This window comes from Thamnophis elegans, chromosome 8 (assembly GCF_009769535.1).
Source record: "Thamnophis elegans isolate rThaEle1 chromosome 8, rThaEle1.pri, whole genome shotgun sequence".
Lineage (NCBI taxonomy): Eukaryota > Metazoa > Chordata > Lepidosauria > Squamata > Colubridae > Thamnophis > Thamnophis elegans.
In genome coordinates this window covers 43,565,937-43,589,099 of record NC_045548.1, presented here as the reverse complement: position 1 = coordinate 43,589,099, position 23,163 = coordinate 43,565,937, and the positions used below count along the sequence as shown (strand labels likewise).

General features: G+C 40.2%; 1 long non-coding RNA gene across 3 annotated transcripts in view; it reads right to left on the bottom strand.

Moving 5' to 3' along the window:
* The window catches only part of LOC116512411, a 163,097-nt gene extending 140,178 nt beyond the window's left edge, over positions 1–22,919 (bottom strand). For 2 of the 3 annotated variants that reach the window (XR_004255881.1, XR_004255882.1), the window contains exon 1: positions 22,738–22,919. This is a non-coding gene — a long non-coding RNA (uncharacterized LOC116512411). The remainder of the gene's footprint in view (positions 1–22,737) is intronic. The other variant, XR_004255880.1, reaches the window with a different exon arrangement.
* Between the last annotated feature and the right edge of the window lie 244 nt (positions 22,920–23,163).

Here is a 23,163-nt window from a genome sequence, read left to right as displayed (position 1 = left end):
TGTCTCTTGAAGATATTCTGTATCTCATTATGAATGACACCTATGGCATGGGTGAATGAACAGATACATTAAGATTTACACATCTATAGTGTGCTAGTATTTCACTGCACTGTAATTCCAGATAATTCTCTTCTATGTCTGTATCTGTTCCAAGTACACCTCCACCAGAGTTTGTGTGTTTGTTGAGTTTGGGCTCTCTGATTGTTGCATGGAGGTTTTTTTTTAATGAACTTATGCCTTCTGACATAGATTTCTCTGTGGAACTTGTATTGCTGCAGTAAGCCTCAGGAAATCCTCTGTCTCCCATTTTTTGCTTTTTTACATAACATCTCTGGATAAAAACATACAAATATACAGGACATGTAACCAATGCCCCCTTTGCTAAGTGAAATACGATATGTATACCTTGCATCAGAGGTGGGTTGCTCCCAGTTCAGGCCAGATCGAGTGAACTGGTAGTGGCGGCGGTGGGAGGCTTCATCCACTCACCTGGACGCTTCTGTGCATGCGCAGAAGTGTCTTGTCCACACGAGCGCACGCGTGAGTCAGGGATAGGTTCCTGCCAGTTCTCACCTCTTCTATAGAAGAGGTTCCACAAATCTACAGTGCCGTTTAGAACTGGTTCCAGCTCCCTCCCCCCACCCATCTGCCCATTATCAAGATGGAGCGAGAGGAGGAATTCTGGGAGTTGAAGTCCACAAGTCTTAAAGCTTTCAAGTTTGAATACTCCTTGGGTTTTTTTTCTAAAAGGCTGGGAGTGCAAGGATCTTGTAACTTGACATCTTTAAGACTTGCATGCTTCAAATGCTAGTTTCTGAGCCAACATTTTGGTTGCTAAGCAAGAGTGTTGTTAAAGTGACTTCCACCACATTTTACAAGTTGGCCACGCTCACCCAGTCACATGGCTGGCAAGCCACTCCCACCCGGTCACATGACCAGCAAGCCACTCCCACAAAGCAGGCCACATCTACAGAATAGGTTCTAAAAAAATTGAAACCCACTACTGGTGTGAGTGCACAAGTGAACCGATAATAAAAAAAATGGAAACCCACCACAGCCTTGCCAACATGCTCTCTACATATGCCTAGATTAATCAGGCCATGCATTGACATGTAACTAAACATCTTTTGCAAGATACCCTTAGTGCACACCCATATGGATGTGCTTCAGGTCTGTGACTGAACGCAGATACATTTCCACAATCCAGGCCCTGCATGGGGACATGTCCAGACATTTAATAAACTCCTTTTGCAGGGTGTGTTTTGGGCATGCCTGCAATCATTGTGAGGGTCTGTCTGTGCAGACTTGTAGTTAACCCTTTCCACATAGGAATTATTTAAAAATTGCTAGCTTTTATTTTTGGTCAAGCTCAAAATGGAGTAAATTGCTTTATTCATTTTTTTAAATTGTTGTTGAAGAGTTGTAGAACGTGAACTAGTGAGCGAATGAGAGAGGTGTGCATTTGTATTTTCAGTTAGACTTTTCAAAAATATGTGTGCTTTTGTTTTTCAGGAAAAGCAAAAGAACAAGCTGCAGCTTAAAACTTTTTCTAGCTTTTTATGAAATTTAGCTGTTGATTTTTAAAAATTAGAGTTTAATCAGGATTTACTTCAAAAAATGAAGTCAAATCCTAAATGATCAGAGGTCAGTACAAACAGGTTTGTCCGGTACTCAGCCTTTCTTGGTGGGATTAGGAAACATGATCTTCAATAGGTTTCATGACCAGATGGGTTTTGATTGTTTAGTTTGATGATTTCAGTGATTAAAATTTTTGATAATCTCCCATTGTAAATTAATATAAGCTGCTTCAATCATACTGTAGGTAAGTTGCTGTGAGAGACCCCTCTCCGGAAAAGCAATAAGATAAAATAAAAATTATTAATTGCAGTTAATTGCATTGTCCAGCTATTATTATGGTGATATATCACTAATGAAGAAGATACACTTTATATTGTCATAATTATGTCTGGATAGCGTTATAAATTACTGAATGGAAATGATTCCTAACAGTTCAAACTATTAAATTTCTGCATCTATAAAAGTGCACAGTTTGGTCTTTTATTGAATAATCCCACATATTTTTTATGAAACAACAATCCACTTGGGCATAAAGCCTTATTAAACATTTTAAATTTTAGTTAAGAACTTTTGTGCTAAATGTATATCTGCTCAAACTATATCATGCTTACAAATTCTGGATGACTATGCTTAACAAAGTAGGGAGGTCCCGCACTCCTTAAGAAAGCTAGCATGAAAATGTTAAGTTGCAGAAATGCCTGTTCTTTTAAGGATGCATATTATTCATAAGTAAGTTTCCATTTTATTTTATTTTTTATGTATAGAAATTAGAATAGTTTAGGAGAGTATAAATGACATCGCTACTCCAGGTGATTGAGATATTTTCCCATGTAAGATTGAGATTGTCTTGGCAACGTTTCGGTGAGGTCCCACTCGCCATCTTCAGGCTGATGTTTTCGGCTTCGTGCTTGTGTGGGTAAGGCGTGGTCAGAGCTGTCATCTTTCTATAAATCTTGGGGGGGGGGTGTAAAGTGCTGGCTTTGTTGGTGTCAATGGGTTGATTGGCTCTGTAGTTACATCCTGATTGGTAGATGGAGTTGATGTTTGTAGATTGGTTGGCTGTTTCGTATTTTCCTGTGTGGCTGAAGTGCTGGCTGTGTGTCTGTTGTTCTTTTGTGTTGTAACAACCTGGATGGTGGGTGGAGTTCATTTGTTGACTAGGGCTGGTTTCCAGATGTCCGGTAGGTGGGAGGTATCGTCACGTTTATTCATGTTGTGGGGGTGTTTCTCTGTTTCGATGGCTTCCCGCTTACAAACCTCTAAACACAGATCCTACCACCTACCTGGAAAAAACCACCAAATCCAAAATAAAAGCTTATCCCATCAGTGAAGAGATACAGCAAAGAATCATCCCCAGAGAGAAATCATCCAGATGCCCCAAACTCTATGGCCTCCCCAAGATATACAAAGAAGAAATACCACTCAGACCAATAGTCAGCTCCATAGGCTCACCTCTACAGAATCTTGCCAAATTCCTCGCCAAACAACTTCAACCCTACACAGAATCCATCACCTCACATGTACAAAACTCAGTCTACTTCATAGAAACAATAAAGAACCCAGCGACCTACTTGTGAGCTTCGATGTCATATCACTCTTCACCCAAGTTCCTATAAAGAAGACTTATCCAGAACAAACACAACCCCCCCTAAACACATCCTGGACCTGACCAACAACTGCCTAACCAACACATACTTCATCCATAATGGACAAAGATACAAACAGATAGAAGGAGCTCCCATGGGATCATCCCTCTCACCCATCATTGCAAACTTATACATGTAACATTTTGAAACTAATGCCTTATATAAATCTGAACACAAACACAAACTCTGGCTTAGATATGATGATGAAACTTTCATGATTTGGCCACACGGGAAAGAAAAACTGGACAGCTTCCTCATACATCTCAACCGCCTACACCCCAAAATATAATTCACTATGGAAATAGAAGCAAACAACCAACTTCCCTTCTTGGATGTCCTAATCTACCAAAAAAAAACCCAATGATTCCCTAGGACACACCATCTACTGGAAAAAACACATCCCAACCACTACTTAAATGCACAATCCCATCACCACCCTGCACAGATCAACTTTGTAGTCAAGACCTCATCTCCAGAACCAAACGCCTAGCCAACAAAGACCACCTGAAAACTGAATTACACACTCTCACAAACGTATTAATCTCCAATGGATTCCAAAGAAAAACAATTACCAACCTAATCCAAAGGGAGACACCCCCCCCCCAAGAACCGAGGCACAGAACAGGACAACAGCATTGCCCTCCACAGATAAAATCAGCAAAATTCTCCACAAGCACAATATCAAGACAGCCTTAAGCACCAACCAAAAAATAGGCAACATCTTAAGAAACCCCAAATACAAGATCAAGCTAGAAAACTAAGGAGTCTATGAAATATCATGCAAAATCTGCCCTGCAACATCCATAGGACAAATGAACAGGAGAATAAATGCACGCATCGCAGAACACAAGAACGCAGTCAGAAAAAAAGAAAAAAACATCCTCCCTTTTCCAGCACCTTAAAGCTACAGGACATGAAATTAATTTTGAAGGAACCAAATTAATCTCCAAAACAGAACACTTCAACAAGAGAATAATTATGGAAGCCATCGAAATAGAGAAACACCTCCACAACATGAATAAATGTGATGATACCTTCTGCCTACCAGACATCTGGAAACCAGCCCTAGTCAACAAACGAACCGTACCCACTGTCACGTTTATTCATGTTGTGGGAGTGTTTCTCTATTTCTATGGTTTCCATAATTATTGTCTTGTTGAAGTGTTCAGTTTTGGAGATTAACCTGGTTCCTTCAAAATCAGTTTCATGTCCTGTTGCTTTAAGGTGCTGGAAAAGGGGAGAAGTTTTTTCTTTTTTTCTAACTGCGTTTTTGTGTTCTGCGATGCGTGCATTTATTCTCCTGTTCATTTGTCCTACGTATGTTGCAGGGCAGATTTTGCATGGTATTTCGTAAATTCCTTGGTTTTCTAGATGGAAGCAGCAATCTACCAATCATGATACAACCACACAATCAATCATTCCACTTACTGAAACAACGCCAGCACTCCACACACACCCCACCAAGATTTACAGAAAGATGGCAGCTCCGACCACGCTTTAAGCCAAAACCCAGCCTGAAGATGGCAAGTGAGACTTCTCTGAAACGTTGCCAAGACAATCTCAATTTACATGGGAAAAGACCCAAATATAACAAGACCAGCATATAACACACACACACACACACACACACACACACACACACACACACACACACACACATAAACACACACACACACACACACACACACACACACACACACAGACCTATTTACACTGATTATGAACAGGCACAAATAAAATAGTTCTTCTTTAGTTAAATAATATGAGAAAATTTGAGGCAAAGTGTTTGGATTTTAACAGCCTTGACTTATATTAATTTAAACTGACTTAACTGAATTAGTGGGGAAGCTGTAAGACTGTGGCAAAGGACTAAATTTTTCATAGATGTCTCCATATAATCTGTCTTCATTACCTAGATTTCCAAAATGCATTTTGAAGAGTGGCTGTTTATTTCAAGGATAGTAGACTTTAAAATGGTAACTGAATTGGGTGTTTCATGGTTGGAATATTTCAACCTTGAACATTTCTAATTATACAAATAATAGAAGCACTTTCATTGTGAAAATTATTTCTGATTCCTCTTTGCTCCATTAATTCAAGTTGTTATTTCCTCTATTATTGGAAAATACAACAGAGAATTTGTTAACTTATGGATTTTATTACATCCTGACATTGAATATATTTCTATCACTAAGTTGGTCAACAGTCCATCAGTTAGTAAATAGGACATAAAAATGTAATCATATATATATATATGGCAAACTTGAATACAAAATATTGTTCTTACTAATTCAGCTGTTTTCCCCTATCTATTTTAAAGCCCCTACAGATGATTGCTCTCAGCAAATGGGTATTGTAATGCCCGTTCAGGAATATACTACTATAGCTGTCGTATAAATATCTTCATTAATTCTGCAGATAAATCCACTGGTTAGACCAAGGGTATCAAACTCAAGGCTCGCAGGCTTGATCTGGCCCACAGGGCTGCCGTAAAAAAAATGAAGGACTGCCCCATGATGCTTCTGTCAGTGAAAATGGAGCTCAGGAGAGCTGCACCCCCCCCCCACTCCATTTACGCAGGCAGAGGGCAGCAGGAGGCTGTTGTGACCAAAAACAGAGTTTATGTGCCCATTTTTTATGGCAGAGCACTTGGGCCACCATAGATGCCCCTGACCCCAGTGATGTCAAGATGTCCATGCCCACCGTGGCCATGTTCCCCAGGTCTCCAGAGGTCAAACACAACCATGATGTTGCCGTCAATGAAATTGAGTTTGCCACCCCGGGTTAGACTTTGAAAAGGTTAAAATATATGTTGCTATGTATAACAACTGTAAAACATGTAAGAAGTGAAGAAACCTTTGCTCATTTTCAAATATAATCCAATTTGAAATTTGACCATGTTATAAGGATATTTCATATAGGATCAAGGACTGCTTCATTATATTGTGTGCAGTTTAGCTTTTACAATGACATCAAACAAGACTGATGTTTAACTTATTGTTTTTCAGACATATTGCTTTACAATCTTCATAAACTGTACTAGGATTTAGAAATGTTTCATACATATTATTTCCCTTTGCCTGTCACTTATAGGTCATGGACAGATATAGAACAAGCATATTAGATGGTATTGCTGTGTTTCACTTTATATTTAAAGGGTAAAAGAGTCTTTGAAGTGTGTCTGGTCTTTCATTTAACATCTATCTAAAACCTCTTAACAATGAATTTAGTTTTGAAGTTCCCTTATAAATGCTAAGGGCAGCTAGGAAAAGACACAGCTACTTTAAGGAGTTGCAGACTCCTGCACTTCAAAGCACCTATTTGCCTTTATATCCAACTGATGAATGATTTATGAAATACCAAGAATCCGCATGGAGTTGGTAGTTACAAATATTATAATAAATAGTTGCCAAGAATTTAAAATGATTTTTCAAACATTATTGAAAAGTGGATGATATCCATAATTGCCTATTAACTGTTTCATACCTACTTCAACAATATAATGATCGTGTCAATTTGATGGCCCTATTGAAAATGGCTCTGCTTTGTCATGAGGTGCCATCTTTAGCTGGATCTGTAAAATTGATTGACTCTTTCCCAGGCGTTGAATGGAAGTAAATGATCCTGATCTGGTGGAAGTAGCAGACTTCAAGGGGAGCCCAGTTCGAACCAGGGCAGCCTTCAAAGGGAATCTGATTTTTCCAGTCTCTTTTACTGTTGAACTGAAGCTTGAATTGAAACATAATTGAATCAAGGCAATCCTTCAAAGCTCTGCAGATTCCTACTGTTTAGCAGAAGATTGGATACTAAACTTTACAGGTTATCTACAAGTTAATCTACACCTTTTTTTTTTTCTGTAAATGTGTTTTTATTTTCCGTTTTCATTTTCGTACAGTCACATATATACTGTGCATAACCGGGGCCATATAACATTAAACAATAACACAGCCATTCCTCTTGTCAACAATACCCCCAAAAATAGAGACCCAATGTACCTCTTCGACCCTCCATACACCCTTTCTTTCGCCCCGAAAGAAAGTTAATCTACACCTTGATGTACCATCACATGTCTTTCAAGAAATGAATTGAGAAATAGATTCAATCTATTTGCCTTTCCTCTTGTGAAGCAGTTTTGTCAGTTGCTGACAATGTCTATTTAATAAACTCTTAGCTTGGATAACCAGTGGAGGGTGCTGGTGGCAGAAGAATAAAAATTATACAGAGGGATCCATATTTGGGGAAAAAAAACAAAGAATATGTAAAGATAAAGGTGTAGAGAACATGACAGTCTGTCAGCTGAAGTCTAGGCTGATAAAGGCAGCCGTTTGTTAAAATGTGTTTTACTCAAATACAGGGAGGGTAACAAAGCATTCATAAGGGGAGAAAAGTGGCTGAATGAACATTTTAATTAATTCATGTGCAATTTTAATTAAAAACATAATGTGTCAGGGAAATGAATAATGCCTATGAGCAATAAAAGTAGCTGGATTTTCTGTTCAATTTTCTGCTTTGTTTCTGTTATTGAAGGTGATCGTTCTTATGAAAGATACTCCTTCTATCCCCAAACAACCAGCCATCTCCTCAAAACATTTTAAGAAAATTGATGATGAAGAATTAGCATGCAAAGTGAAAAATGTCTTTGGTTTCTGTATATTAGCACAATGCTAAGATTAGATTGGTTAGTTTTACATGAATTAGGAGGTAAAATTGTGTGATGCTATACATAAGCACTATATTGTCAACTATAATAGCATTTTCCACCCCTTGGAGGTATGACGTATTCACGGACTAGTGAACTAACGCCTATGCAAACATCTTTATTAGCATTACATGAAAATGAAAATAAAGCTTATTTTTAACTTCTTGATTCATTATGATAGTGGGTTAATGTTGAAAGGTCATGCATATATTATTCACTACAAAGTTACCCTTCTAAATGAGTATCTATGGATTGTAGGATGATTCCCTGTGACAGTAACATGAGACAACCCTGAGCTGTCCGTAAGAAAAAATGGGACATTAATAGGCAAATCACTTTTCGCTAGTTTGGACAACTGATAGAATCACAGAACTGGCATTTAAACTATTGACTCCAACATCCTACTCCTGTTCAGGAATACAAATTGAAGCATCCCCAAAAATCTAATCTTTATTAGAACAAATTCAGCAAAATGGGTCTGTTGTTTTTGCTGTTGATCTGCTCTTATTGTTATGAGATTATTTTCTGATATTAAACCAGAATCTGCTTTCCTGTAATTTAGGGAGAAGTATACTATAATGCTTCTCTAGGATATGAAAGAAGAGATTTTGACCTGTTTCTATGTGACATCCCTTCAAGTACTTGACAACTGCTTCAATGTGCTCTAAGTTTTATTTCTTAAGGCTATTTCCATCAATCTTTTCCCATCAGACCTTAGTTCCTAATCTTCTGATTATCCACATCACTTTCCTTTGTATCTGATTTTTTTCTGTTAATTTCTCTTAAAAAATTATGTCTAGAACTAAATTTTGTTTCTAAGCCAGATCTGGCCAATACAGAACATAATGGAATAATTACTTCCTATACTTTGAAAAGACTTCAATAGTTGTAGACCAAGATTGCATTTGCATTTTAAGATGGAGTGTCAATCTGTTGCTTCATATTTGGCTGTTGATAAACCACACCTCCAAAATTGCTCTCTCTTCCCTGGTCCTCTCTTCCCTGTTATTTATGCATTTCATGATTGATTCCTAAGCAAATAATTTCATTAAAATGTTGAAGGGTCCTGAAGCCATGACTGAGACTTATGGTATGCCACCAATATCTTTATCCACAGTGAAGATGATCCATCCAATGAATCTTTTCTGAGGATTGTTTCCAAGATAGATGTAACTCCACATGATAAACATAATATTTAGGTTATATTTAATTATACTGATAATTAGAATGTTATGGGGTTCTTCATCAAAAACTTCCTGGAAGGTAAGGTGTGTAATGTCCCCAGCATTCAAAGGGCACTCCAGTTCCAACATATCCAGTGTGAGCTTATTTGAAAAATATTGTCCAGAACAGTATTCCCCAGGTGTAATCCAGGACCTTTTGTGGAGGGCCCTCCCCCACATGGGTCCCTCTTCAGTAATTCAAAATTACTTGCCAGTTACATTGAAAAATAATGCAATATTAAAATTCCATCAAATGGTTGTGGGAAGCAGTAGAGGCAGCAAGTGCACAAATTTTAATTTTTAATATGATAAATAAATACAAACCATACAAAAAGCTCTTATGGAGTCCTTCATAATTGTTAAAAGTGAGAAGGGGTCCTGAGAAGAAAAAAAGTTTATGAAACATTGTTCTATAGTATAAGTCAAATGTTATTTAGAATAGATCCCAAAGTATTATTTCAGCAGCATTTTGTAAAGTACATACTTATTCACTTGAATTAAATTGACTAAAGGTATTTGACAATTAAGAAAAGAATATAATTAGCAGTCAAATTACTCTTCTAAGAAATAAAACAACAAAGAGTGCTCTATTAATTTTATCAAATTCTCTGCTTGTGCATGTGTAGACTATATTTTTGGTTTTTAAAAACCCTATATAAAAATGCTCTGATTTCCAACAGACTGCATCAGTTGAGGTGTGAATTTCTGCTGTTCCTCTTAAGGGGGTGTTAGATTTGAAACCTAGTTCAGTTCAATGAAATGCTAAAAATATTAGACAAGTTGTTCAAATCACCACAACAGTGCATAAGCCATTAAGATATAATTTGTACTACCTACTGTTCTCATGACATTTTCATTTAATACTGGATTTTTATAAATTAACTTTTAAGATTTTGATAACTCAGGTGTAGATGGTAATAATCATGAACAGAAAAATAATATTCTGGTTTTGATCCAAAAATGAGAATAATATGGTATATGTGAAAAAGGTATTTTTTTCCTATTTCTTTTACCTTTTTCTGTATGTTAGTTACTTACTGTGGCATTATGCAGGGTTGTTTTTTTGAGGATGTGAAGTTTATTTTTATATTAATTTATTAAAATCACATTTTAATAAATATCATTTTATTTATGATATTGAACCAAAATGCATGTGTATGCTAAAATCTAAGGTTTTCAAAACTTTGCCAAGCAATATTGAATTCCCAAAATACTTACAAAATATATATTAGATAAAAAAGGTCTGCATATACTGCACATACACATCAATGCAAAGAAGTATTATCAGAAAAAAAATCCCTGAATGGAATGCCAAAAGTCTAAAGATTAAGTACATTGTAAAGAACACCAATTTTTGAGTGGATTCATTATTTCTTTATTGGTTAAAGTTACAAACTGATGGAAAACTCAAAGCAAATTTAATCAGTAAAAAGAAAAAAAATCAAAAGTAAAAAGACCCAGATTCACCAATGTTTTAATTGATTTAGATAATTGATGGAATAGTTGCACCATGAGATTTATAATATAACAATAAGAAACTAACAGTGGGTGCAATTTAACATTAAGAATAAAACTAGTTTATCTGTGTTGAATGTATGAACAAGTTTTGGAACTATGTTCAAGGTCCATTAAAAAGTCCTCAGTAATTTCAGCTGTCCTTGTACTTTCCTAGGGATGCTTGAATGCTTATTACATACTACTGGTCTAGCAGCCAGGATTCAAGGAGAAATGCTAACATACTGAATAGTATTAAAATATATATATATTTTATAATAAATTATCAATGTTTCCTTCTACCCAGTCTACACAACACTTACAAACATTAAGCTTTTGTTAAATCATAAATATCTTTATTCTGAATGGTCTTGGGGCAGTGTTCCTCTTATAGAACTCTGAGGATTTTCTGAGAAAACAGATCTAGTACTTTTTTTTACAATTTTCTCAATCAGAAGTAGTAATGTTAAAAAATTAAAAGTTTTCCTCCTGTAAGATTAGCCTGACCATTGGATATCTGGGAATGAACCACAGGGTTGGGATGATTTAGGTTATTTAGGTTATTTAGGTTATTTAGGTTATTTAGGTTATTTAGGTTATTTAGGTTATTTAGGTTATTTAGGTTATTAAATGGAACTTCCTTCTTAGTGCAAGAATCCAAATGAATACAACTTAAGCAGAGTGTGATCTAGTTTTTGCATAAACAAATCCAGTTAAGAGGAGACTACCACTTCTCAGGGTAATTGGTTCCACAATCAATTACTGTTGGAGGATTCCCCTCCCCCTTAATATGTAGCTGGAACCTGCCCTCCTGTAGCTTAAAGGAGCCTTGCAGGGGTGGGTTTCAAAAATTGTTCGAACCTACTCTGTGGGCGTGGCCTCCTTTGTGGGAGTGGCTTGCTGCCCATGTGACCGGATGGGAGTGGCTTGCCACCCATGTGACCGGATGGGAGTGGCCTGCCACCCATGTGACCTGGTGGGAGTGGCCAAGACGATGTTATTACTAGATATTACTAATTACTAGATATTATTAATATTACTAGATCATTATTAATGCATAGATAACTGTGGGACATTACACACCCACCCACACCCACAAACTATGACAGTGCTAGGAAAACACCAAAAAAATAAAAATCCCCCCCACCCAAAAAAAAGACTGCCAATGAAACCAGTTTTTTTTCCCTAAGCCTAAGAACAGGAAAGACAAAGTCACTGGAATAAAAACCATCACGGCAATGTGGAAAATTATAAAGGACAGGCACTCACAGAACCATCAACCACCTCAGAATTACCTAAACAAGTAAGGTGACCAGATTTTCAGATTGGTAAAGAGGGACACCATTGACCGGGGGGGGGGGAGCTAGGCCGCGGCAGTTACTGCCAGCCCGCGACCTCGCTAGGGACGTCTGGTCACCTTAATTATATACATCCTCTCTCTCTCTATCCATCCATCCATCTGTCTGTCTATCTGCCTGCCTATCTAGTTATGGTATCCCTCTCCCTCTTTCCCCCCTCTCTTTCTCCATCCATCTATCTGCTTGCCTACCTATCTCTCTCTCTTTCTCTCTATCCATCCGTCTATCTGCCTGCCTATCTGTCTATCTAGTTATGGTCTCTCTCTCTCTCTCCCTCTCCCTCCCTCATCTCATTATCATCTATCTCAGTGTTTCTCCACATTTTTATAATTTTTTTTTTTTTGTTACATAGAGGACACATACCCACAACAATAAAAACAAAACAAAACAGAAAGAAAAAAACCCCATCATCACATATAGCATATCGTTTGGTTACAAGTGTTTTAACATTTATCATTCTTATACATTTATTATTTCATTTAATAGGTTATAATATACAGTTTGGGTTGCTTTGTTTACCATCCCTTCCTCCTGTTATAACACCACCTTATTTTCCCTTTCTTTTCTCCCTTCCTCCCTTCTCTACTTTCTTCCTTCCTGCTCTCCTTTCCCTTCCTTCTTCCTGTACCTTTCTCCTACTCCTGCTCTTCCTTATCCCCTTCCTACCCTCTCTCCTCCTCTTTCTCTCCTTTCCATCCTCCTCTCCTTAACTCTTTCTTTTCACCCTCCCTCCCTTCTCTACTTTCCTCCTTCCTCCTCTCCTTCCCCTTCCTTCTTCCCTTACCTTTCTCCTACTCCTGCTCTTCCTCTTCCCCTTTCTACCCTCTCTCCCCCTCTTTCTCTCCTTTCCATCCTCCTCTCCTTACCTCTTTCTTCTTTCCCCCATCTTCCTTTCATTCTCTCCTCCTTTCTCCCTTTCTCCCAACTCCCTTTCTGGGAGTTGAAGTCCACACACTTTCAAGTCTCCAAGGTGGAGAAAGACTGATCTATCTAATTAATATAATTATTTCTTCCTCTCTTTTTCACTCTCTTTCCAGCGCACACACGCAAATGCATAGGGCAGCCCACCTCACACACAGGTAACTCCGGGCGGCTTATGGGAAGAGGACAGCCGACCACTCATCCACGCGGGGGGGGGGGGGGCCGGATTTCGCCAAGAAAAATTAACTTTCCTGCGAAAGGGGCCGGCAGCCTCTCAGCTCTTCCCGGCCGGGGAGACCTCCCCCCACTTCCACTCCTGCGACCCTCCTCCCACCTCCTCGGAGCTTCAAGCAAGCTAACTGGGAAGGCCAGGGAAGAAGAAGAAGCGGCAGCGCGAGGTCAGCGGTCCTTGGGGGCGCGGCGGAAGCCCTGCCAAAGCGCCCCTTTCCCGGCTCGGCTGCCGTTGCTGCTGCTGATGGCAGAAGGGGAGGAGGAGGAGGAGAAAGATAAAGCGGCGGGGTGGTCCCTGCAGCCGCCGACGCGGGAAAGGTGCACTTTGACAGAGCTTCCACAGCCCTGCCAAAGCGCCCCTTTCCCGGCTCGGCTGCCGCTGCTGCTGTTCAGGGCAGAAGGGGAGGAGGAGGAGGAGGAAGATAAAGCGGCAGGGCGTCCCTGCAGTTGCCAACGCGGGAAAGGTGCGCTTTGACAGAGCTTCCACAGCCCTGCCAAAGCGCCCCTTTCCCGGCTCGGCTGCCGCTGCTGCTGCTCAGCGCAGAAGGGGAAGAGGAGGAGGAGGAAGATAAAGCGGCAGGGCGGTCCCTGCAGCCGCCGACGCGGGAAAGGTGCGCTTTGACAGAGCTTCCACAGCCCTGCCAAAGTGCCCCTTTCCCGGCTCGGCTGCCGCTGCTGCTGCTCAGAGCAGAAGGGGAGGAGGAGGAGGAGGAAGATAAAGCGGCGGGGCAGTCCCTGCAGCCGCCGACGCGGGAAAGGTGCGCTTTGACAGAGCTTCCACAGCCCTGCCAAAGCGCCCCTTTCCCGGCTCGGCTGCCACTGCTCAAGGCAGAAGGGGAGGAGGAGGAGGAGGAAGATAAAGCAGCGGGGTGGTCCCTGCAGCCGCCAAGGGGGGAAAGGTGCGCTTTGACAGGGCTTCCTCTCCGGAGAGGCGTTTTTTAAAAAGAAAAACCCTGCAGGCACCCAGCGACAGGGGCTAGGAGCTAGGAACCCAGAAGTTAATTACTTCCGGGTTCACTGACGAACCGGATCGCAAGAACCGGTGCGAACCGGGAGGAACCCACCCCTGGAGCCTTGGTGGCGCAGTGGTTAGAATGCAGTATTGCAGACTAATTCTGCTGACTGCCAAGGGTTCAATTCTCACCGGGATGGAAGGCTGAATCAAGCCTTCCATCCTTCTGAGGTCAGTAAAATGAGCACCCAGATTATTGGGGAAAATATACTGCCCTGAGGACTGTAAAGCACTGTGAAGTGCTATATAAGTCGACAGCCAGAGGTGGGCTGCACTTAACGTTCGCAATGGGTTCACTGGTTGTGAGCATGCACGTACCCCTTTGGGACTGAAACGGAGCTTCAAACATGCTGCTAATCAACTCAGGCAGCTCTGGTGAGTACAGCAGGGGTGGTGAGAAACTCAGCTGGGCAGCGTGGGTCGGGGAAATAGCCAGAAAGTTAGTTATATATGGAAAGTATAGCACAAGGGCGGGTGGGCAGACCCAGGCAGCCATCACAGCTAAGGGTTCGCCTCAGTGGTGGGTTTAAATTTTTTTTGAAACCTACTCTGTGGGTGTTGCCTCCTTTGTGGGAGTGGCTTGCCGGCCATGTGACCTTTATTTTTAAAAAAAAACTTTGGTGGGGATGTTGTCTTTGCATATAATCTGCCTTTTATTTTACTTGCAAGTACATATAGGTTCCTTCTGATAAAGACCCTTTTAACATTCTGAATTTGCAAAAGATGCCAATCTCTTGCAGGAGCACGAGTCACCTAAGAGCTAAACAATCTTAGCATTAGTCCTGGTTTTCATGTGTCCCACTAAACCACAATAGGGTTGATTGGATTCCGGTTGAGTAACCTAAACCCCAATTTGGGGTACCTGAAACACAATTTGCAATCTGTGGATTGACCCCAGGATCCCAAGTCCTTTAGCCCCCCCCCCAAGTTTCTTTTTTAATTATTTACCTATTTGAATTTATTAGCCAGCCAACTCCAATGAACTTTCCTGTCCAGTATCCCTCCCCCCTTCACTCCTTTCGCCCACTGCAAGTACACTACAGGCCCCGATCAAGGCAAGGAGTGAACCGGCGAACCCATCCAGATATAGAATGTGGGAACACGGTGGAGCCTTAAGGGGAAACTCCCTGTTTTGCAAAAACCTTGTTCCGCCAAACCCTGCGGGGAAAATCCTCCCAAGCCGCTTCCCCCTTCGCGTTAGCCCCATGGAAACCAGTCAACTCTGCAGCCTTGAAAAGAGAAGGGGGGTGAATTTATCGCCAAAAAGGAGCCTGGCGAAAGCCTAATGGGCAGGAAACGGTAGCACTGACTGCAGCCAAACTGACCTGGAACAAAGAGTGATTGCTTCCTCCGCCCGCTTCCTTGAACAGCAGGCCTCAGTGGCAGTTAAGGCTCCTATCTTTAAACGAGGATCTTTCCTCGCCACTTTATGAGGTTGTCCTTGCTTTCTGAGCATGGGGCGATGGGCGGTAGCTTGCGTGGAAGCCCGGGTAAGTCCTTTGCTAGCAGGCAGGTTCTAGGACACCGGGCCACCAAAGGATCTTCCCGAAGTTGCTTTTCTGAGCACGGGGAAAACAGACGGTATTTTGTCCCTTCTGTCTCCATGTTGCTCAGAAAAGCAACTCCGAGAAGGTCCTTTGGTGGTGGTAGGCACCCTAGAACGTGCCTGCTAGCAAAGGACCTTCTTGAAGTTGCTTTTCTGAGCAACGGGGAGACAGAAGGGACAAAATACCATCCGTTTCCCCTGTGCTCAGAAAAGCAACTTCAGGATGGTCCTTTGCTAGCAGGCAGATTCTAGGATGCCTGCTGCCACCAAAGGACCTTCCCGAAGTTGCTTTTTTGAGCATGAGGAAAATGGACAGTATTTTGTCCCTTCTGTCTCCCCTTTGCTCAGAAAAGCAACTCCGGGAAGGTCCTTTGGTGGCGGCAGGTGTCCTAGAACCTGCTTGCTAGCAAAGGACCTTTGGTGGAAGGACCTTCCCGAAGTTGCTTTTCTGAGCACGGGGATTGTGAGACAGAAGGGACAAAATACCATCTGGCCAGGTATACAGGGCCGGGGCGGGGCAGGCTTACTTCCAGGTCTGGTGACCAACCGGTTTGCGAGGACCGGCGCAGACCGGCAGCAACCCACCACTGGTTCGCCTGAACCTGCGTGACCATGCAGCAGCCCAGCACTGGCTGAATTGCTGAGGTGGATCCTTTCATATAAACATCCCTTGTCTGTTATTTCTTTCTTCTGGGTTTTTAAATATGATTTTAATGCTTTTATCTCTGTGATTTTATGCATTTATTCATTGTTTTAGCTTTGATGTATACTGACCAAAGTTGCCTTTGGTGAGAAGGAAGGCTATATCAATAAATAACCAATAAATACAATGGCTTGTCACTACAGTTAAAACTTTCTGAAATGGAATTTTGAATTGAGATGAAATTGATTCACCGAGTTGTTTCGGCTGCCTGTAGGAGTAATATCTGTCTCAACCTTTTGAGAAAATCTGATTATGAGAAATCAGGGTTAGACTAATTCTTTAGCATTAACACATATAGATTTCCTTTGGATATGTCCTATTAATATCTAAATCCTAAGAGGGCTGTAACTAACTATTTAGTTAATAGATTTCAGTGCATGAATATTTTACCCAATCAACTATCTTGTTCTACCAGATACAGTAACTTGTACTCATGTACTTTCTCTTTCTTTAGCCTTTGTATCTCTATAACTTCCATGTTGCCTGTCTTATCCACCCCTATATGTTCCCTCATCTCTAATGTAACCTTTAGGCTCATTTAGCCTTCTTGTCTTCTACTATCTTACAGAGTCCATTTAAGATCACGCCTACTACTTTGGTGACTCCATCCAGCCACCCAGGTGTCGGTTCTGGCCACCTTTAGTGCTGGTTCACTCGTGCATGTGCTTTGTATGCGTACGCTGGATGCATGCTGTGCACGCATGCACAGTTCAATTAAAATTGTTCTGCGCATGCTCAGAACTCAAATGGTTGCCACCATCTTGTTTCTGAGTTCTGAGCATGTGCAGAACAATTTTAATTGAACTGTGCATGCGTGCACAGCATGCATCCAGAACTGGTTCAGAGCATGGAAAGCCTGGGGTGCTGCCAGTTCCCCTGACCCAAGCCACCATACCACTACCAGTTCGGCCAAACTGGTAGGAACCTACCTCTGCAGCCACCTCATTTTATGTAATCCCCTTCTTCTTTTGCCCTCAATATTTCCCAGCATTAGTGAGTCATCTCCAGTGAGTCCTTCCTTCTCATTTGATGGCCAAAGTATTTAAGTTTCCTCTTAGGATCTGGCTTTCTAAAGAGCAGTCAGGGTTGATCTCCTCTAGGACTGACCGGTTTAATTGCCTTGCAGTCCAAGACCCAAAATCTTGTTTGGGCCTGAAATCAATTCTTGTTGTCTTATAACCAATGTTTAGCTTTCATGGCTATGGAGTCTATATAGATATGTCATTTGACGGGATCATTTCCCGAGTTTAAAGCTAAAGAAAATAACCGATAAACTATAGTATGCACTGAAAAATTCAGAAGTCTTAGGTTCACACAAATAGTTAATGTTGGCTCTTGCAGATGTGAAATTAATGAATGTAATCTAACACATCTTGAGATAAACTAATATGCATATTGATATAAACAATAATTCCAATCTTTTAAGAGGAGAAATCTGTTTTTTTTAGAACAGTTCATAATCACTCCCATTTCAAGTTCTGCATGAGAATATGTACTAATGAGGGATTTAAAGTCTTCTAATTAAACATTTTTTTTAAAGAAAACTGATAATTAAAATAGTGAGGGTAACACAGAGAAGCATAAAAAGAAGGGGGGGAAACCCCTACAAGAGGAAGCTTTGTGCCTCTACACAAAGAATTTCATGGATGTATTTATACTGTTTTCTCTATGCAAGCTAATCACATTGTCCATCTATCCTTTCATTTCGCTCTACAGAAAAGTCATGATTCATGGATGGAGGAAAGGGAGGAGCAACAGAGCAGAGGCAACTTGCAGCTCTATGCTCACGTGTACTCTGGGACTAATAACTATGATACAAGAACGTTGTTCAGGCCTTTGATATAAATTAATTTGTCCCTGCTCTGCAGCTTTTGGGAAGAAGGAAAGAGAAAGAATGGATGTTCCATTTACTGTGCTATAGACATTGCTTAATGTCTGTAGAGATTCTCAGTCATCCAGTCATGATTGTCCCAAAAGTACTTTTTTCAAGAGGCAGTTGGACTGGCTGGTAAGAAAGAAACATCAGAAAGTCCAGTGGTCTCTTGAAAAAAATACCTTTGGAACATAGACATTGCATGTTTGACGTTGTTCACTGGAGAATTCAAAACATTTTTTATCATCGTAAAATAGCAATAAAATAAAATCATGTTAATCATTACTAATAGCCTCTTTGTTGTTCAGTCACAAACAATTACAACTTGGTTCTCACTTGGCCTTTGAATGATATGCCAGTTGAACTACAAGGAGATAGGCCCTAATTTAAAGGCAGTTAGTTTATATTTTTAAAATATCTTTCTGGGTTATTAAAATTATTTTGGGGGTATTAACGTGACCACATCTAGCCCTCTCTGGAGCCTTAGCATGTCTATTCATGACTTTTGTCAAACTGCATCATCTTCTTTTTGGACATTTATTGGCAGAAAAGGGATTCAACTGAAGAGTGCCTCAACAAAGGGAGAACCTCTTTCACTGTTTTCTTGGTTATACTTGTTAATCGTGTTAATAGTGGTAGCAATAAAGACCCACACACCATGATAGAATCGTTGTAATAGATGAAGTTGGTGGTGAAAAATCTTTAGGAACTACTTGTGAGGAAATCTGCAAAAAGATAGCAATAGCACTTTAGACCTACCATATATACTGCTTCACAGTGCTTTACAGCCCTCTCTAAGTGGTTTACAGAGTCAGCATATTGCCTCCAACAATCTGGGTCTTTTTACCCACCTAGGAAGGATGGAAGGTTGAATCAACCTTGAGCCTGGTGAGCTGCCAAATTGCAGGAAGCCAGCAGTCAGCAGAAGTAGCCTGCAGTACTGGGCTCTAACCACTGTGTCACCATGCTCAAGATGCCTGATTTATCTAATATTATGTAGCATCCTAAACAGTTGATAACCTATAACTCTATTGAGCACTCTTTTAGGTTTCTTCTAGTGGCTCATTGGCTTATTCTTTTGGTTTTGGACCTTTTAAAAGAAGCCTGAGGAAAATCTAGATCAAAACTATCACATGGCTAGGTGATTATTAATACCATCATGAAGGTGAATAAAAGGAAATTAAGCTTGACAAAATGAATAGGATTAAAAATCCAAACACACACCAATATGGAGATGGGAAGACTTTTAGCTCTTTGTTGCCCTCCAGTGGTCATCTAGATATTTACAACCTCATTCAGGTAGTCTTGGAAGTGTTATTGTGGTCACTAATTAAGCAATGTCACTAATTGGGGCTTGACATTCCATTGTTAAGCAACACCCACTTAATTCTGGTAGTCCTAGGTTTCGTTGAGCAAGAGTATGCATTAAATAAGGACCTAATAAGACCACAACTTGCTACGTACTACATGTTGACTTCCCCATTGACTTTGCTTGTCGGAAGATAGCAGGAAAGCAAATCATATGATAGTAGGAACACTGCAACATCCAGGATTCTGAGGACAAGCCATAACTAGCCCTAAAACCTGTTCAGTATTATTGTAAGTTTGAACAGTGCCCGAACAGTGATTTTTTTAAACAAGGATCACCTGTTTTGGTAAGGAAGACCGATGCAGATATTTTCAGCTGGCTTTTGATGTGATCCTTTTTTGGACAACATGGCCCCTGTCTTACTTATCCCTACAGTAGTAACAGTCAGTTCATAAACTCTGTATGGAGCTGCCTCTGAAGAAATTCAATACATTTAAATTGAAGTAGAATGAGGGTTATTGGATTTTTTGTATTGATACTACATCGATTGTACTGGAATTCTTGAATATTTCCGTTTCCATTTTAAAGTACTTGTTCCATTATCGGTCCTTCCTTATACAGTATATTTCCAACTTACTTGATGGGCATCAACTATCAACATTTCCAAATTTTAAGATCAACTATGAAGGAACTATTCATTTTATTTAGCATCCTCCTAAAATTCAGTCACTTTTAACCCTTTTTCCCTTTTAGGTAGGGAGGAGAAGAGCTACTGCTACAATCCAGCACAGAATTAGATCTGTCAAATCATAATTCTAGACCAAGTTTTCTGTGCTGGAATTTCTCACTGCATGCCAACAAGGCAGCAAGCCTGCCACACTTGAGAGATAGCCAAACTCGGGCAGAACTTTTAGAAACAAATAATCTTATTACCTACAACTAAGAACAATGGGGCCAAAAAATTAACATAGGTCAAGACCAGGAATCCAATAAACAAACAACAAATCTTAGGCAAAAAATAAGTTACATGAAATGGAACCCATAGTTCACAACTTCAACTTGAAAAATTGTTCTCCCCATTTTCCCTCAGGAAAGAAGGCCAACAAAGAAATTAGTTTGAGTCACCTCCTAAATGTACAGCTGAAGCATCTTACTTATTAGATTCTATTCTCTTGCTGGCCAATTTCTTGGCCAGGCTATCTCACCTATGAAGTTCAGGCTTCTGTAATTGGGTCTATAAGGTATGGCTGCTTGGGACTGAATCAGACATGGTATTTAGCAGGTTCTGACCTTCTGGACAACTGGTAGTGGAGATTCTGAGTAGTTCAGAGAACCAGTAAATACCACCTCTGATTGGCACTGCCCCATCTATTCTCTGTGTCCTGAGTCCCAGCTGATTGGGAGGAAATGAGGATTTTGCAGCAAACTTCCACAGCAGTGGGGAGGACCACATCCACCAATCCACGTCCACCAAGCCGTGCCATGACACGCCTATCAAGCCACGCCCACAGAACCAGTAGTAAAAATGTTTAAATCCCACCACTGGACTGAATGGTTGCACTTCAGAGTCTGAGAGGCTGTCAGTGGGTATGAGCACAGAGTCCTGGGGTTGCTGTTCTGCTTTAGTCAGAGGGGAGTCATATGTTTAATCACTGCTAGATTCACCCACTTCCAGATTTATTATCCCTTCAGGTCTATGGCTTTAGCTCCTCCTTCTCCTTGAAAAACATATCAAACAGGACCATAACACCTCTTATTCAAACATTGGGAGAGGTATGACTGGCATTTATGTGCCTGTATGTTGTTATTAGATTATCTTACTTTTTCCGTTATTAGACTAGTACATTTGAATCATTAAAGATTATGATCTTTCCTATTATCTGAACTTTGTCCTGCCACTGTGACACTTGTGCTAAATTTATAATATGCTAAGTTAGCATTACATAGCATCTGTCCTTTAGTTTTGGAAACATTTTACAATCTGCTTAAGAAAAATCAAGAAACAACTTTCCAATACTGGATTGACTGCCTGAATGAAGCATTTACACCACATTTGCCTTTTTTAAATTGTTGATAACCTGAATACACATTTTCACACTCACAATTATTTTCCTTTCCAAGTGACAAAGTGTGTCTTCCTACCTACCATCTGTGCCCAGATATTTTTGACCAAACTTGCTGCAGCTGACACAGCAGGGGACATTCTGCACTGCCCACTGCAGTGAATGGAATTGGAGGGATGAAAGATAATTCTTTTGTCGACCTTATTGTGATTTTGAGGAGAGGAAAAAGAGCTACTGCTACAATCCTGCACAGAATTAGATCTGTTAAATCATAATTGATTTATGAGTTTAAACATTCTTAAGTTTCTGCTGGACTGTGGCCTTTGTTTAGATTTGCCATGGAAAGCCCTGAAAGAATACCCTCCTTTTTATTTCCATGGATATTTTTACATTTCAGAGGAACATAGGTGAAAAGAAAGAATGATTCGCTCCCTCCCTCCCTTCCTTCTTTCCTTCCTTCTTCCTCAAATACTATGTCATTCAGATTAATTTTGATCCTGAAGTTCTATCTCAGAGATTATCAGATGTGAAGTAGGATACACCTATACTTTTGACAGATCATGTATCAAACAGTACATATGGGAGAAAAAAATCAGCAAAACTTGAATCTGTTAAAAGCTTTTTGTATACTTACGATAATAACATAATTATCTCCAAAACATATGAGCTCTTTGTACATTGAAGTCTTTCTCATTCTCTTAAATATGTTTCACTGCATTATAATGAATTTGTGTGGAGTTACCTCTTCAAAGTTAAAACATTCTACTTCCATTCCCCAATTCCTTAAAAGCAGTTTTCAGAAGATTTGCAGTTGATTTTCAACATATTAGTAATGCCATGAGACCACTTAGGCTTACTCCAGACAGAATATATATGGCATTTGTCAAGTCTCCTTTCCCCATTTCACATTTTTATGTCTAGATGCCCCTCACCCTGCAAGAAGCTTGGTTTTGATCCTCATTGGCCATATTGGGGAATGGAAAGTAACAGATCATGAATGTAAGGAGATGTGTGATGGAGGCTTTGAAGAAGGGCTTTGCTAGAAGGGAAGACATAAATAAACTGGAAAATTGGGTCTTACATGTCAATCTTTCATCAATATTCTTTTTGGTCTTCTGTCTTTCTCTTTCATTCTCACTGCTGGGTGGCTGATCGTAGGCCTGCTGATACCATGCAACTTGGCCAATATTTCCCTGGTGCAATTCCTAATATTCTCCTGGATATTAGAAATTTTCTGGAAAATAAGTACATGACCTTAGTACTCTCAAGGTTATGGCTGTTTACCTAGTTCTCCATTGCTGGAAGAAACACTGATAAGTATACTTAACTTGATCCAGTCAATTAATGATTGACTGGATTAAGGATTTTATTGAAAAAGAGCCATTTATGCACTACTCACTCTTGTTATCTTCCTTTCAGGAATGATTATGAGTCATAACATATTTATAACCTAGAATAAAATAGGTGAGAGTTAGCATATATTTCCCTTTCATGGTGTGAGGCTTTT